Source organism: Eulemur rufifrons, chromosome 7 (genome assembly GCF_041146395.1).
Source record: "Eulemur rufifrons isolate Redbay chromosome 7, OSU_ERuf_1, whole genome shotgun sequence".
Taxonomy (NCBI): Eukaryota; Metazoa; Chordata; class Mammalia; order Primates; family Lemuridae; genus Eulemur; species Eulemur rufifrons.
Genome location: NC_090989.1, coordinates 105,868,763 through 105,885,909, shown reverse-complemented (window position 1 = coordinate 105,885,909; position 17,147 = coordinate 105,868,763).

Genomic DNA, 17,147 nt, shown 5'->3' with positions numbered 1-17,147 from the left:
GCCGGATGCGGTGGCTCATGCCTGTAATCCTAGCACTCTGGGAGGCCGAGGCAGGAGGATCGTTTGAGCTCAGGAGTTTGAGACCAGCCTGAGCAAGAGCGAGACCCCGTCTCTACTAAAAATAGAAAGAAATTAACTGGACAACTAAAAATATATAGAAAAAATTAGCCAGGCATGGTGGTGCATGCCTGTAGTCCCAGCTACTCAGGAGACTGAGGAAGTAGGATCGTTTGAGCCCAAGAGTTTGAGGCTGCTGTGAGCTAGGCTGACGCCATGGCACTCTAGCCCAGGCAACAGAGTGAGACTCTGTCTCAAAAAAACATAAACAAATAAATAAAAATAAAAAGAAATGTAATTTATTACCTTTACCTCCTGTATTCTTTTTCAAAATTTGGTAAATTGGGAAACGTATCTACATAACACCTAGAGAAAATTCAAGAGGAATAGGATTTATACACTGGTCTGGGCTCTGCCTGCTAACGAGCATGTTGCTCACTGGCAGACATCTGAAATACTGTTTTCCTATTGCAAAACAGGAGGTTTCAAACTGGTGGTCCCTAAGCATGATGATGTTAAGAAAATTAACTGACTTACAAAATTAGATTATTTTATACACTTACAAAAACCCTCTTATGTCTGCCTATCTCAAAAATAACAATAATAAGAAATCTGGCAACACTGATCCCGCATTTCTAAACGGCAATGTTTGGCCAGAGATGCATACCGTCAGCTCTGTCCACATGGGGTATGTTCTCTGCAGTGACCCATACTCATTTTTGTTAAGCTTTGTTTATTTATGACACATTCTTGGCCCTGAAGACATCAGATTATGCTCTTCTTGGATGAAACTACTTCCTAGGTACCTCGTTTCTCTGACAAGGTGGGACCTGCTCTATCTGCCCCAGGCTCTGCTCCCCCCATCTCATCACATTAAGAGAGCAGGAGACTATTTTGTGTCTTCTGGACTTGCACCTGCATCACGGATGAGGATTGTGGCTTGTCTTTGTGCTCAAGTTGAGGAGAGATGCTTGAGAGAAAGAAATCGGAGGCAGGGGGGTGGGGGGGTGTGGGGAGACAAACAACCAACCAGAGAATTAAGAGGAAATGGTAGAGAAGAAGTAAGCCAGAGTTTTGGCCTTTGTCCTTCACCTGTCTGACCAACTTTATGTTGACTTCCTCTGTATTTAATTTATAAAGTACCATTCATTTAGAATAAGGTTCAAAAGTGTGAATCCTCTCCAAATTTTGGCTACTAAGAACCAGAGAATGTGTAATAGCCTTATTCTTAAGAGAAGCCAAAATTACCCTTATGCATTTTTAAAGAAACTCATTTTTGTAAAATTTGGAAAGATGATTACTAATCAAAAGGTGGATTGTGTTTAAAAACAAAATGGGAATAGTGACCTTAAAAATTGGAAAGACTGGGGAGAAAACTGACAAGGACACATTAGAGCTGCACTTCACTAGCAGCATGAATGTGGTCATGGGGAAATGAGAACAATGTCTGAAAGGAAATGAAGGTCTTATCATAGGAGCCATAAAGATTTCATTTTTGTTTATCCCAAAATTACCGTCATCAACTGTGACTGATGATGAAGGACTACTTAACTTTCTCCTCAAGGAATAATTGCCAACCTCCTCTTTGGCTGAGCCTCACGTGGACTAACATGACAAAGACGTAATTTTGCCCTAATTCTTAAAAGAACAGGAAAACACTGATGTAATCTGTTTGTTTAATTCTAGAAAACCTTTCCCTGAAGTCTGTTTTTGCACTGCCAAACTGGGAATAGATGTCTGGGGGAGTAATTAAAGGCTTTAAAAGTGAAAGAAAGAGAGATTCTTAGTGCAGTGTGGGGTAGTCTCAGAGAGAATAATGGGAAACGAGGGAGATCTAGACAGGCATGCAAGTGTCAGTGGGAAAATATGTCAATATCACACAGAATGTCTAAAGTTGGTGCCAGTGAGGGCCAGCCAGCTCCAGTTTACCTTTGCACAGTCTATGCTTAACAAATTGGTATTTTAAACAAGGTTGCCAGAGTCAGAGAAACATCTGGGAAAGGAAACAGACTCCTTAAAGACTTGAGCTGCTTCTTGTTGATTAAAGATCGGTGTTGATAATACATTAAAGTCCTTTCCTTAGAAAGTCAAGTTTAATCCTGTTAGAGTTACTGTTACGACCTGAATATATAAACCGTGTTTTTAAAAATTGTTATTCTGTAATGCTAATTTTTGAAGGTACACATACAAAAATTCTACAGGCAGTCTCAGATGAATATTGTCAAAACTGAAGTCATTATTTGTTTTCCTCCTACTTTACTGATTGATTTTCTATCTCCTTTACTGGTCCTTCCTTCCTCTTCTTTATAACCTGTATGCATTTGCCTGATTTGGAGATTGGGTCTCAGTCTTCTTACTTCTCAGGTGAAATCACTCAGGCTCATGGCTTTAATAGTAGGTCTACTCTGATTGCCAAATTCATATCTGCAGTGCCAACCCCACTCCTGAGTTTCGAATTTATGTATTTAACTGCTTATGCAACATCTCCGATTTTCTATATCTAATCTTTTTACTATCTAATAGATATCTCAAAAATTACATGTTCAGAGAACTTATGAATGTGAACTTGAGGTTAGGGAAATTTGTTTCTCTAAAAGTGCTAGGTATATAGTAAAAGCTTCATAAATATTTGTTTAACAAGTGATTTTCCTAATTTACTTCCAAACCTGCCTTTCATCCTATATTTTTAAATTTTAGTTAAATTTTTAAATATTAGTTAATATTACTGCTGTATATCCAGCTGCCTAAGCTAGAAAACTTGGATTCTTCCTATACCTCATCTTCCATATCAAATCAATCATAAATTCCACATGAGAAAATGATCTGTAATCCATTTTTTCCAATCACCACTATCACTGAATATTCTTATCTTCCTTAACAAGAGCTTTATACCTTCTGCTATAGGCTGAATTGTGTCCTCCCCAAAATTTATATGTTGAATTCCTAATACTCAGTGCCTCAGAATGTGACTGTATTTAGAGATAGAGCTTTTAAAGAGGTAATTAAGTTAAAATGAGGCCAATAGGTGGGCCCGAATCCCACCTGACTGGTGTCCATAAAAAAAGAGAAAATTTGGACACAGAGAGAGACGCCAGCGATGTGTATACACAGAAGAAAGACCAGTGAGGACGTAGTGAGAAGCTTGCTGTCTGCAAATCAAGGAGAGAAGTCTCAGGAGAAACCAAACTTGCCGACACCTTGATCATGGACTTCTGGCCTCCAGAACTGTGAGAAAATAAATTTCTATTACCCCAGACTGTGGTATTTTGTTAGCCTGAGCAAACTAATATGCCTTCCCTAAAAAAATCCTCTAGTCTTCCCTAACAAGACATCTTATCATCTCTCTTATCTATCTCTCTATCTCTCCATCCATCTTAGGTGGATTACTAAAAGAAAATAAAATACAGGAAAATAAATATAAATAAATATTCAAAGGATAAAACAGGGTCTCATCTATCTTTCTCTCTGGTCTCCGTGCTGCCCTATGTGATCTTTCTTAAACACTCTAACAACTGTAAATGAGCATGTTCAGTCCTTTAAAAACTTTCGGCTTCTTACACTCTGACAGTGAATTCAACCGTATTGGTGTTGTGTGCAAAGCCCTTTACAATTTGTTTTTCCTACATTTGCCTTCCCAAATCCATTTTACCTACAGCCTAAGACAGAGAACAGGGTCAGAAGCAGAAGGCCAGATAGAGGCAAAGAGGAGAGATGAAGACAGGACCTCGGGCTTCCATTGGCTCCCCAATTCCAGCTCTAGTTTCCCAGGCCATGTGTGCCATGTGCCAGGCGCTGTTGTGAACGCTTTTCACACAATAACTCATTAACTATCATGAAACAGAGAGATTATGTCACTTGCTTGAGGTCTCTTTGCTAATGGCTAGCAGAGTTGAGATTTAAACTCATGCAATCCAGCTATGCTATTCTGCCCCTTCCACCCTCCTATCTTTCCAATACACTTTAGTGGTTGTTGTTAATTTAACAAATCATGCTTTTTTTAAATTAAGATAACTCAATGTGATTTCTATCACTGACAGTAAAATAAAATAAAAACTTGAAATAGCCTAGCTTAAATGCCACATTCTCTAAGGGGAAAAACAGACAAAGTTATATAATCCTCCCTCCTCTGTCTCATTGTTAACCCTTTATACTTACCTTCATAATAGCCCTTATCAAATCATGATGTAATTGTGTATGTATAGGGTTGTTTTTCAACTATCATCTTATTTATCACATAGTAAAATTAAAATAAATGATAATTATTATTATTTTTCCATATCATGTAAACATTTTAAGAGAATTTTACTTTTGGCATACACCCAGCACAGGGTTTAATATACTCAAGGTGCATAACATATCACTGATGAATGGTAGAATCATGTAATTAATTAGAACACACTGGCAATTCCACATTAATTGTCATAGTAAATAAAGAGTGAAGAGAATTATGTGAGGAAAAAAAAAAATACAAACCCATCTCAAATGGGAAGCTTTAGGAATTCATCTGGAGCCCCCAAGGAATGGTGCTTTCTGCCTGGAATAGCACAACTCTAATATCTTATAGATTCTGGGATTGATTTAGAAGGTCTGGCAACCGGACTCCAGAAGACTGGAGATTTCTTTGATTGCATCCCTATCTTCTCCTTCTCTATCTTTTGGCTCATTTTCCTTTTTTTCAGATGGTACTTGTAACGCTTTTAGAGACAAACGGTGATTTTTTTTCAAGTTTGGGCTGGAAATAGAGGGCCTTGGTCTTCTGGCAAATCTATTAGATACAGGATTGCTAACATGTTAACTTTTTGTTCATTTTAATTTTGTCTTCAGAATATAGGCTTACAAAGAGAGATTTGAGAATTGAGATTTGAGAATTCTTAAACTCTAAACATTTTGGAAACATAGCGATCCATACCAAAAAAAATTACAGCTTTATAAATTAGTAGAAAGGAACTATTTTTACATATGTAGATAGAAAAATGATAAGAGGAAGAATTGCTTCCTAGAATTGGTAAAATTTTATGTTATCAGCAGTACTAATTGAACAACCTCTCCCCCCAAAAAAAGCTCTAGTTTTTTTTTCCTTTTTCCTTTATATTCCTTATTAATTCCATAAAGGAGTAGTAGGTTTGGGTGCTGAATAGAAGTAATAAAATCTGGTGAATTCTGAAAAATTTCCCCCTTCTTTGTCCGAAAAGATACAGGAGTATCTAGTCTACTTCCCATAAGGGAAATATTAGTGAAAGCAAGTATGTGAATCATAAGCATTTTATAGCACAGGACCTTATAGTAAGACAATCTGATATCCCTATTCTTATGGCTCAGTAGGTAAATTTACACACTTGCCTTTTAATTATCTCACAAAAGCATGAGTTGATTTTGTTTTTAATAGCAGATATTTTTTCTATAACAATTACAAATATATTAAGGCCTCTAGAACTGTGAATCATACTTTAGGACAGTGAATCATTCAGCAGATCAATGTTTTGAATGCTAGAATACTTACAAATGTTCTTACTGAAGTTCTTATAAGAGGATTTAATAACCCCAGCACTCAGCATCTAACAGAACTTCAAGCACGTAAGAGTTTTTATTTGGACAACTGTGACTATCATTCCTAGAAACCAAAGGGAGACCTCCTCAATCAGTTCGGCCACATTCCCAGAAGCCAGGGCTTCAGAGCCAGGTTCAGTCTTGGCTCAGCCTCTAAGAAGTCTCTACCTGGGGATAATTGGTTCTGTAGCTACTTGTGGAAAGTGACTTCTGTAGCTACCATGCCAGTAAAAGTGCCATTGATTTTAACGACTATACCTTTTCTGAGAAACCGAGTGAGAAGCCAGGAATGTGGGCAAAATCACAGCAACAAGACATTACAGTCACCGTGGATAGGCATCCAACTTGGGGCTTGTGTAAAGCCTGGCAAAATGAATCTAGAGGGATAGAAATTAAGTCTGTGAGTGTACAGGGGCTGGGGACTAACTGGCAGTGGCAGGAAAGAACTTTCTGGGCTGATGGAAATGTTCTGTATTTTGATTGGAGAGTTGGTCATATGGGTATACACCTTTGTTAAAACTCATCCAACTGTACACTTAAAATGGATCAATTTTGTTGTATTTAAGTCAAATCATACCTCCATAAAGTTGATTCGAAATGAAAATCAGGTTTGGGGGTGATTGGCTTTGGAGACAGGGTCCTGAGAAGAAATGGGGCAGCAAACGGTATCGTGGAAATTTCCCCCTTCTGAACCTTATGTGAGCCTCCTGTTCTTCCTCCTGGCCCATATGTGGGGTGCCCTGGTGGGACCCTCAGACTCCTTAGATGGAATTTATTGTCTAAAACTTGCCTTCTCATCACAAAATTCTTATTCCTGACTTCCCGTGTTTTAGTTTATGGTCTGTTTCACTCATCATTTCATCCCTAGAACCTAGGTACTCTACAAATTTGTGTTTAGTCAATTAATGGATAAATGAATAAATGAAAGATGGAAAGAAGAAAGGATGGAAAAAAGAGAGGGAGACAGTGAGGGAGGGATAGGGGAAGGTAAAGTGAAGGAAAGTTGACGAAACAATTTATACCAAGGCATCCCTGTCAGGTTCTCACTGTTTCTTTTTTTCCTTTCTTTTCTCCTTTTTACCCATTAAAAACCAACTTGTAAGGATGCAATTATCTCACAGAAAGGTATTTGTTCTTCTAGGCAATGAGAAAAGCTTAATAAGTGAAAATTGATGGCTTGATTGATTGACTGAAATTATCACAGAGCAGGTGACTAAAAAGGGTATTTTGGGTGGGAGTCTGTGCCCTGCGTTAGTCTGCATATAACCAGAATGCAGCATCACAGCCCAGTGAGGAACACAGGCTTTGCAGTCAGTTAGACATCGGTCAAATCCTAGCTCTACCACTTACTAGCCCTGAGACCTTTGAAATGATACTTAACCCCACTAAACCAGTTTCCTCATCTATAGAAGGCAGTTAATGATATATTACCTATTCCATGAGATTGTAAGGATTAAATGATAACAAATATGCTAGAAGTATGTTAGTTCCATTATCTTTCCCTGTCTTGGCTCCCCTATGTTCTTCACCCCAGCACAATGAGTCCTGCAGGGGGAGGCAGCAAGAACCCTGAGAGAGAACTGTGGCAACCCCAGGGCTGGGTGGTCATAGGGCAGTGTATGATCGGGTCAAGTAGAGGGTGAAAAAGGGGTGGTCTAGTCGGGCTATGATGGGTATGCACTACCTGACAGACAGTGAAGGAGTGCTGCCCTGTATCACAGTATCCATCCTTGGTTGGATGGATAGTAATATTCTATTATGAGATACTTAAGTGTTAAATATATCCTGTGGGGTAACGCTGTGTGAAGACAGGAATTAATGCCTGCATTGTTCCCTGCACTATTTGCAGGAAATAAAGCCTGGCACATATTGTGACACAAACATAATGTGACACAAATATTTGTTGTATAAAAGAATGTCAAAACCAAAAAAAAAAAAAAAAAAGTAGCCACTTTAAGTAGGACCAGAAGAAATGGATAAAACTCTTCTTTTTAAATGACTTAAGATCTGGATTGCCACTGACACTTTTCAATTATGAGTTTTCACAAAAGGCTTTGCTCTGAGAGCATTAAAGTTGGCTACAAAGTTGCCTGGGAACAATACAAAGGAGGAAACTTTTCAGTGTCTCTAACTTTTCTGAATACCCAGCCCACAAAACAGAACTTTTTAAATTATAAAGTAACAGAAGACCTTTGTAAGTATTTGGAAAAGTATGGAGAAAATAAAACCATACCACTCAGACATATATACGTTTAAGATGTTGGTGTTTTTCCTTCCAGTCTGTGTTTTCTAGCAGAACAAATGCACACCTGCATGCATTTCCAGAATTGGAATTATAGTGTAGATGGATTTTTGCATTCTGATTTTTATTACAACATATCATAAGAACTTTACCCTTAATAATTCTTCATAAATTTTTAAATTGCTGCATATTCTATAGAGTGTATATCCAACATTTGTGAGAAGTGAGTTTGTATGTGTTGCAGCACGGCAGAGTCCTGGGCAGGTGCCAGCAATAATGGCCGGCTAAAGAATGAAGCCCGTGAGCCCCTGTGGTGATTATGTCATGTGATCTGTAGCACTGAAAGTGGCACTTCCAGCAGTCGAAGAGAATGCATGTCAGACTAGTTAGATAAAAAGGACACCTGAGGGTCTGGACTTGAAAGGAAAATAAATAACTTAGGAGGAAGAAGACTGACAGGGAAAGCCAGAAAAATCAATGTTTAATGCCCTATCAGCCAATCCAAAGGATTTTTGGCATTGAGAATGCTGTCTATTATGAAAAAATTGAGGTAATAATGTATCTGTGTGAGCGCTGGCAACCTTCTCCACCTACACACTTGAGCATCCTTGAAGGAAGAGATTTCCAAATGAATATAAAAGCTTTCTAAGATGGATTGTCTTTGCTGTAATGATAGCTAACACTGACTGCTTGCTGTATACCATTATCTGTTCTATGTTCTTTCTACCCATTAACTCATTTAATCCTCACAATTCCAATACATAATTTCTATTATTATGCCATCTCTCCCATTTTACAGGAAGGATAAAGGAGTCACAGAGACATTATACAAATTGTCCTGGTACAAAAAAATAATAATATTTAAATCCCAGAGTTCTGATCCCCTCAAAAAATATAAAATATATTGTATTTATAATTCATAGAGTGTGTGTGTTTGTACAGTTTCCCCACTGGTGTTTTTCCTAACCTAGTAAACCTTACTTGTGTTTTCCTGTAACTATGGTCTAACTTCTTGCCCTCTGTTTACAAGAATTTGACAAGAAATGCCCTGGCTACAGCTAATTTCCTCACCTCACATTTTATCCCAGCCCACTGGAAACTTGCTTTTATTCTCATCATTCTATAAACATAGTTCTCTACAAGACCACCAATAGCTTTCTAGTTCCATGGAGACTTTTAAGACATTGTCCGATTGGATGTCTTTATAGCTTTTAAAACAGCAACTTCTTCTAAGATATTCTCTACCGTTTAGTTTCTATTGCACTGAGCACCTTGTTTCTTTTTGTATTTTTATAATCTTTCTTTCTCTATCAACTTAATGGTTTCTTCCACTTTGGACTCTTAACAATTGATATTTTCCAGATTTTCATTCTCATCCCACTGTTTTTCTCACTCTGCAAATTTTCCCAGTCTAATGTCATCATTTTTGAAGTTTTCATCTATCATCTTTATGTGATAATTCTCCATCCTGTATGTCCCAGAACTGGATATAAGTCTATCTATATCCTCCTGTGAGCTCAATGCTTCTGAATGGCTAATAGTCACCTTAGATTTAATGTGTGTAAAGCTCAAATCATCATCTTTTCCCCAAAACCTGCTTATACTTCTGTATCCTTTATCCCAGTTAATAGGGCCATGCTCCACCCATCACAAACTAGAGTATTAATCTCCTTCTTGTTTTCACATTTTCTCATCCCCACATAGCGGTGATTTTCAAGACTTTCCTATTTTATTTCCTAAATATCACCCAAGACTTTTATAAATGATGACACTTTGGGTTCTAAGGAACTGAAACAAAATCCAACTTCAATTTCCCTTAGGCAAAAGGGAAACTGTATAGTCTTGTGTCACCTTGACTGGAGAAATTTAATTGAGGGAGAAGGGAACAAATGCTATCCGGTGTTTCTAAGTATCTCAATCTCTCTCTTGTGGCACCCCCACACTGAGCTCTGCTTCTCCAGTGTGTTGGCTGTATCCTTCTTGGCAACTTCAGATTCACAGCTTCATATGGAGAAGAAAGGGTCCTTCCCCTCCAAACTCCAGTCCTTGTGTCATATCTCTACTCCTTGGCCCAGTTATTGTGGTGGGGATGGGGTAAAAGGGTAGGAGGAGCTAACGAATTTGATCCATCAGTGTAGTAGCCCCTGTTAGAGTCACACCGTTGGTGTGGTGGGGGCAGGCATTTAGCTTCCAAATGGAGGAGTTCGTTTTATTAGAAGAACCAGAGAAAGAGGTGGTGCACAGAAAAGTAAAATACTAAATGTCCACCACAAATCGATTCCTTCCTCCCTACCCCTACTTCCACTCCTCTTGTTTTTCTTGTCTAAGCTATTCTCCTAAATTAGGGTTATACCTTTCTTTCCTATCTTTCTGACTCCAAGTCTTGTTCTCTGTAGATACATCATCAACACAGAGATCTGATTTCATATAAATAAATAAGATTTTGTGTGTGTGCATGTGCATGTGTAATTATTGCTTATCTACATAAAATGCTTCAAAAGGTCCCATTCACTTCCAGGTAAAAGTTCATATTTCTCCTCATGGCCCCTGGGACTCCTAGCCCCATACTTGGCAATCCAGTCTCAAGTCCTTTTATTCCAGGTCCTGTATTTTATCCTCTCATAAAGATTTATCGTGTTTTTTTCCTGAATACAATAAACCTAACCTTTGTTTCTGCTTCTCTGATTATATTGCTTTTCCTTCTTCCTGGTATGCCTGACTCCTGATTAGTTCTTACATAAATTCCCTAGGAGATCTCTCTAACAGGTATTGAAATTCCCCTATAACTTGTGCATATTTGTATCTTTTCAAATAAATAACTATGTTTTTATCACCACTCTTCCCCACCAGAATGCAGGGCTCTAGAGCAGATGCCTTGAGTTAAATTGCCTCGTTATCCCTCATACTAAAAGATGGTTTGGTGAGTGGTAAGCACTCTAGAAATAGCAGGAAAATAAAATTAAGAATGAAAATACCACAAACTCAGTCAGTCATGAGTCATTATTTCTGAGATAGTTGGCAAAATTCTACTCTTAACACATTTATAAATCACAGATTTGACCTAGTTGAAACCATGGTATTCTTAATTATATCCAATATATTTAAGGTTCAATTTTAAAAACTTTTATTAAATTATCTGTTTTGAAATTTGGATGATCAGATTACTTTAATTTTTTAAATAAGTGAATGATTGCCAGAATCATATGTTAATCTATATTTTCGATCAGAGCATATTGGCCAAAATGATATTTTTCTTTGATTCTACCACTTAAACTATTCCAGCAATATCATAATTGATATCATCACTTGTAAAATACTATATTTAAGGAACATATTAGATTTTAGATCAGATCTCTACTAACACTGGAATTCTTTTCAAATAAATTCCCATATCAATCTATATTGATGAAATTTGTTTCTTAGCTTCATTTGTCTGAATTGACCACTCTTTCTTCTGTTTCTTTTATGATGCCTATCTGACTTTCCTTCTCTTTCTTCTTGGTAAACTTTCTGGTCTTCTTGCTTGCTCCATTCATTCATCCAACAATTGTTTGTTGAGTTTTCTGAGAACTGTCTCTGTCTTAGCCCTGCTGCTCATGAGCCACGTTCTCCCGAGAGGTTCTTATTTACTCTCATGATGCCATGTTGCTGTGCCCAAGAGAGATCTCTATTCTGAGCTCCAAAATCATACATCTATTTGCAGTCTCAATAGCTTAGATTCATAACTGCTATCTCTGACTCAACTTATTCCAAACTGAACTTAGATTTTCTTCCCTAGTTTTCTCCTTCCTATCCATGAATGACACCCTCACACACAGATTATACAAGCCAAAACACTGGGAATTAGTCTTATCTCTTCTCTACCTCTCACCATCTATCAATCACCAAATCACATTGATCTTGTCTACTTGACTGCTGTGCAATCCATCCCTTATTTTTTTCTCCTCTACCACTATCACAGTCTCAATTGCCATCATCTTATTTTCTGTACTACTCTAATTCACACATAAATAGTCCTTACCATTTTCTTTTGCCATTTTGTGAATCTGTTATTCACAATGTTGACCCAGTGATCTTTTAAAGCACATTTATCTGATCATGTTACCCCCATGCTTAGAATTCCAAATGATTTCCTATTATATTAAGAACAAGATCTAAAATATTTAAAGTGGCCTACAAAGACTTGCCTTCCTTTCTAAGCTTATCATTATTTCTCTTCTGGATCCATCTTTATGCATCAGTCAGAAAAACTTCCTTCTGTTTCTCAAAGAATGCTCTTTCCTACCTCAGGGACTTCACACGCATTTTTTTATTATATTTCTGTTCATATGAAAGCAGAAATAAAATATCCACATGGTTAAAAAATTTAAGTAGTACAAAACTCTGTAAAATAAAAACTAAAAGCTTCCTCTCACTCCCACCATGTCACTCTTGTCAAAAATATTCAATGTCATTGGCCGCTTGTATATTTTCCTAAAATGTGTATATGTGTGTGTATTATTTGGGGGGAAGAAATGAGTTTGTTCTTTATTATGTAATATAGTACAATGGTTAAAAATACAAATTCAGGAGCCTGCCTGCCTGAATTAAAATCCCATCTCTGCAGCCACAACATTCCCTTAAGCCAAAGCCTAACTGAAAGCAAAGCCCTAACTCTTTTCAATTCTGTGAAGGCTTCGAGAGGTGAGAAAGCTGCAGAAGAAAAGTCTGAGGCTAGCAGGTATTGGTTCATGAAGTTTAAGGAAAGAAGCTATCTCCATAACAAAAGTGCAAGGTGAAGCAACAGGTGCTGATGGAGAAGGTGCAGCAAGCTATCCAGAAGATCTAGCTAAGATACTTGATGATGGTGACTACACTAAACAATAGATTTTCATTGTAGACCAAACAACTCCATATTAGAAGAAGATGCCATCTAGGACTATAGTAGCTGAAGAGGAGAAGTCAATGCCCAGCTTCAAAGGTTCAAAGGACAGGCTGACTCTCTTGTTAGGGTCTAATGGAGCTGGTGACTTTAAGTTGAAGCTAATGCTCATTTACTATTCTGAAAGTCCTAGGACTATTAAAAGTTATGTTAAATCTACTCTGCCTGCACTCTATGAATGGAACAACAAAGCCTTGATGATAGCATATTTCTTTACAGCGTGTTTTACTAAATATTTACAGCTCACTGTTGAGAACTACTGCTCAGAAAAAAATATTCCTTTCAAAACAGTACTGTTCGGTGACAATGCAGCTGGTCACCCAAGAGTTCTGCTAGAGATGTACAAGGAGATTAATACTGTTGTCATGCCTGCTAACACAACATCCACTCTGCAGTCCATGGATCAAGGAGTAATTTTGACTTTTAAGCCTTATGATTTAAGATATGTATTTCGTGAAGATGTCATAGATAGTGATTCCTCTGATGGTTCTGGGCAAAGTAAAATGAAAATCTTCTGGAAATAATTTACCATTTTAGATACCATTAAGATCATTTATGATTTATGGGAGGAGGTAAAAATATCAACATTAACAGGAGTTTGAAAGAGGTTGACACCAATCTTTATGAATGATTTTCAGGGCTTCAAAGATCAGTGGAGGAAGTACTGCAGATGTAGTGGAATTATCAAGAGAACTAGAATTAAATGTGACTAAATTGCTGCATTTTCATGATTAAATTAACAAATGAGGAGTGGCTTCTTATGGATGAGCAAAGAAAGTGGTTTCTTGAGATGGAATATACCAATAAAGATACTGTGAAAATTGTTAAAATGACAAGAAAGGATTTAGAATATTTCATAAACCTAGTTGATGAAGCAGCGGCCGAGTTTGAGAAGATTGACTCCAATTTGGAAAAAGTTCAACTGTGGGTAAAATGCTATCAAATAGCATCATATGCTATAGAGAAAGCTTTCATGAAAGGAAGAATCAATCAATCAATCGATGGGGTAAATTTCACTGTTTTCTTATTTTAAGAAGTTGCCAGAGTCACCCCAACCTTCAGCAACCACCACCCTGATCATTCAGCAGCAAGACCCACCACTAGCAAAATGATTATGATTCACTGAAGGCTCACCTGATCCTTAGCACTTTTTAGCAATAAAGCATTTTAATTAAGGTATGTACCTTCTTTATACATAATATTTCACAGCTAATAGACCATAGTATAGGTAAACATCAACTTTTATGTGCACTGAGAAACCAAAAAATTTGTGTGACTTTTTTAATTCACTTTATTGTGATGGTCTGGAACTGAATCTACAATATCTTCCAGGTATACCTATACTGATTTTGAATTTTTTCAAATTAAGTTTCAAGAATATATATTAAAACATTATATATTTTCCCTGTGACTTGTTAGCATGAAGTTGTTTAACAGAATTTCTAGAGGACTACAGATACATCCCATTATTTTCATATATTTCAATCATATTCCATTCTTTTCTTTTTAATCCTATCATGTATTTTTTCATAATCATACTGATGTAGAGAATAATAAAGCATAATTTGGACATAAAAATCACAAGATTTAATTACTATACTTCAAGTCAACTTTTGAGTACTGCTATCTCATCTCCAATGTCTCCCTTCTCAATTTTTCTTCTCCTTTCACCTCTTTTTCCTCTCCAATAACTATCCCTTGGTATGATATTGGTAGGAGATTCAGATGCCAGGACAACTCATTGTGAGTACTTACGAAGCAACTCCAGTAAAATTTGGCTCAAAGTACATTTACGTTCATCCCTGCAAATCAAGGTAGGAGTTTCTAAAACAATTCAAGATTTATTAAATGCCAGCTATGTTCCAGGTATATTGCTGAAAACACAAATAATGAATATGTCATAGATTCAACCTTAGAGGAACCTTGAGTCTGGTGAGACACCAATAGACAAGTACTATACACTACAGTGGGATGTTACAAGGGCACTTATGAGAAACACCTCTTTCTGAGAAATGTCATGAAGTGCACAATGTCTATATGAATTCTGAAAGACAAAAAAAGAACTACTTTCCTGGTTTGGAACAACTGATAAAGATTTCAAAAGAAAAATGAATTAGATATCAAACTCTAAAACATGATTTTAAATTTAACCTCTACTTGTTATTTTTACCAATTGAAAAACAATAAAATTTGAGTTGATATACATATATATCCACATCTAGATACATCATAGTTAAACTGCAAAACATCAAAACTAAAAAAAAAAAAAATTAAAAGATGTCAGAGGGAAAAGACCAAATTCATCTGAACGAACAATTAGCTTGAGCTTTGGAAAGTTCAGACAGTTAGCTACCATTCAAGAGTTAGAATTAAATGCAGATATGGAAAGAGCAAGAGAATTTATCATCCATGACCCTTACTGAAATAGCTAATAAAGGATGTAGCTTAAGGAAAAAAAACAGTGCATCATGATAAAATGATTGGAATATAAGAAACAATGAAAAGAACATAAATTTTTAAATACATTGGCAAAAATAATAGCAATGTTGTATGGTTTTAAAAATATAAAACTATAGGATAAACTAGTCAATGAATAATTTGGGGACTATTGGCTATTTATATGCAAATACTTTGACCAATTGATGTTTGACTTTTAATTTTGTTACTGGATTTTTAACTATACTGAAGCTCTACATGTTTGTATAGTAAATCTATCAATTTTCCTATTTTTTTAAAACTTTTATATTTGTTTAGAAAGTATCACTCATACTCCAAGGTTATAAAAACTTTTATAGAAATTTTGAGAACTTACATTGTTTCTCCCGTTTACAAAACTAAGAGACACATGAGCCTACCAATACGGGAAGCAATATGCTTACATATTGAAATAAAGAACAGGGGACATGTTAAAGTAGAAAAATCATAATTTTAAAGAGTTTAAGGCTAGAGAGAGAAGAGATGTTGTCACAAAACCTTGAAGATTATGATAAAGAATTTAAATTTACACTGAGAGTTGATTGCAAGTAAGAATACCAATTATTTCTTCTAGTTTACTAGGAGGTTGCTCTGTCTCCAGAGAAGGAACAATACCATCAATAGTCTTACCCATATGATATTTTTAATTAGAGATTGAGAACATCAAATGTGACAAGATATTGTGTCTCCTTTGTTTTTTTTTTTCCCCCAGATATTTTAGATTGTGTTTTAAGTGCTACAGAACAGTTTAAATGCGTAATGGAATTATTGGGTTGGAAAAAAGTTCCGATCTGATGAGAGTTGATTGAAGCAAAAGGTTAATTTTATTAAAGGCTCATGTAGCTTTAATAAAAAGCAAAAAAATTCCTTCCTCATCTTAAGACCTCTATTACACCTTTTGAAGTATAAACGATGGAAAACTTTCATACATATTTTTATACATATATATGTACGGCAACTAAACTAAATTAAATTACAGAATATAGGGAAAAATATTTGCTGGATTCCCATGTATTTCTTGATGTGTGCATATTATGGGGTAGAAGGAGCACAGCCTTGAGGTCAGATGGTCCTGGATTATAATTGCCAGATTTAGCCTATAAAAATACAGAATGTTCAGTTATATTTGAATTTCAGATGAATAATGGATAATTTTTTAGTATATTTCCCATGCAATATTTTATCAGGCAACACCATTCTGGATTTAAATCCCAGCAGTACATTTCCCTGCTGTGTGACTGAGAAGCACCTACTCTCTCAGACTTCAACCTTCACTTGCCAACTAGGAAGAATAGCCACTTTTCAGGTTATTATAAGTGTTGAAATATATATTGTATGCAAAAGGCGTGAACAATATCTAAAATGCGGGAGAGGTGCTTAAGAGATGTTAGATTCTTTCTCCTTTTCTGAAACTCTATATAGATACATAGCAATAGTTGGAGTTATAAACTCATGGTCTTTTATGTCAAGAAATATGCAAACTAGTAATGGATAAATTAATGATTTGGATATTACCAGCCAAGATTTTAAGCCACTATTTAATTAATTAACTGATTTCTGCTCATATTGCGTTAATAATCTTCTGGTCCTGAGATCTGGGAGGGTGGACAGAGCTTAGACTAGTGCCCCAAATAGAGTTTTTGATTCCCCATTCCCATCTAATTTTCTCATGGATTTTCCAATTTCAGTAAAAGGTGCAATAATCTCTCCAGGACTCAAGCTAAAAACTAGAAGGAATTCAGTATGATCTCAATAAAAATAGAAGTTAGTTTTTCCATAAAAATGCAAAAGATATTAAAAAACCCAAAACAATTTCTCAAAAGAACAGAGCACATCTGCACTCCAATTAAAAAAACCCAGAGCTCCTTGGGGAAATGGCTGGTTCTTAGACTGGGGCAGGAAATA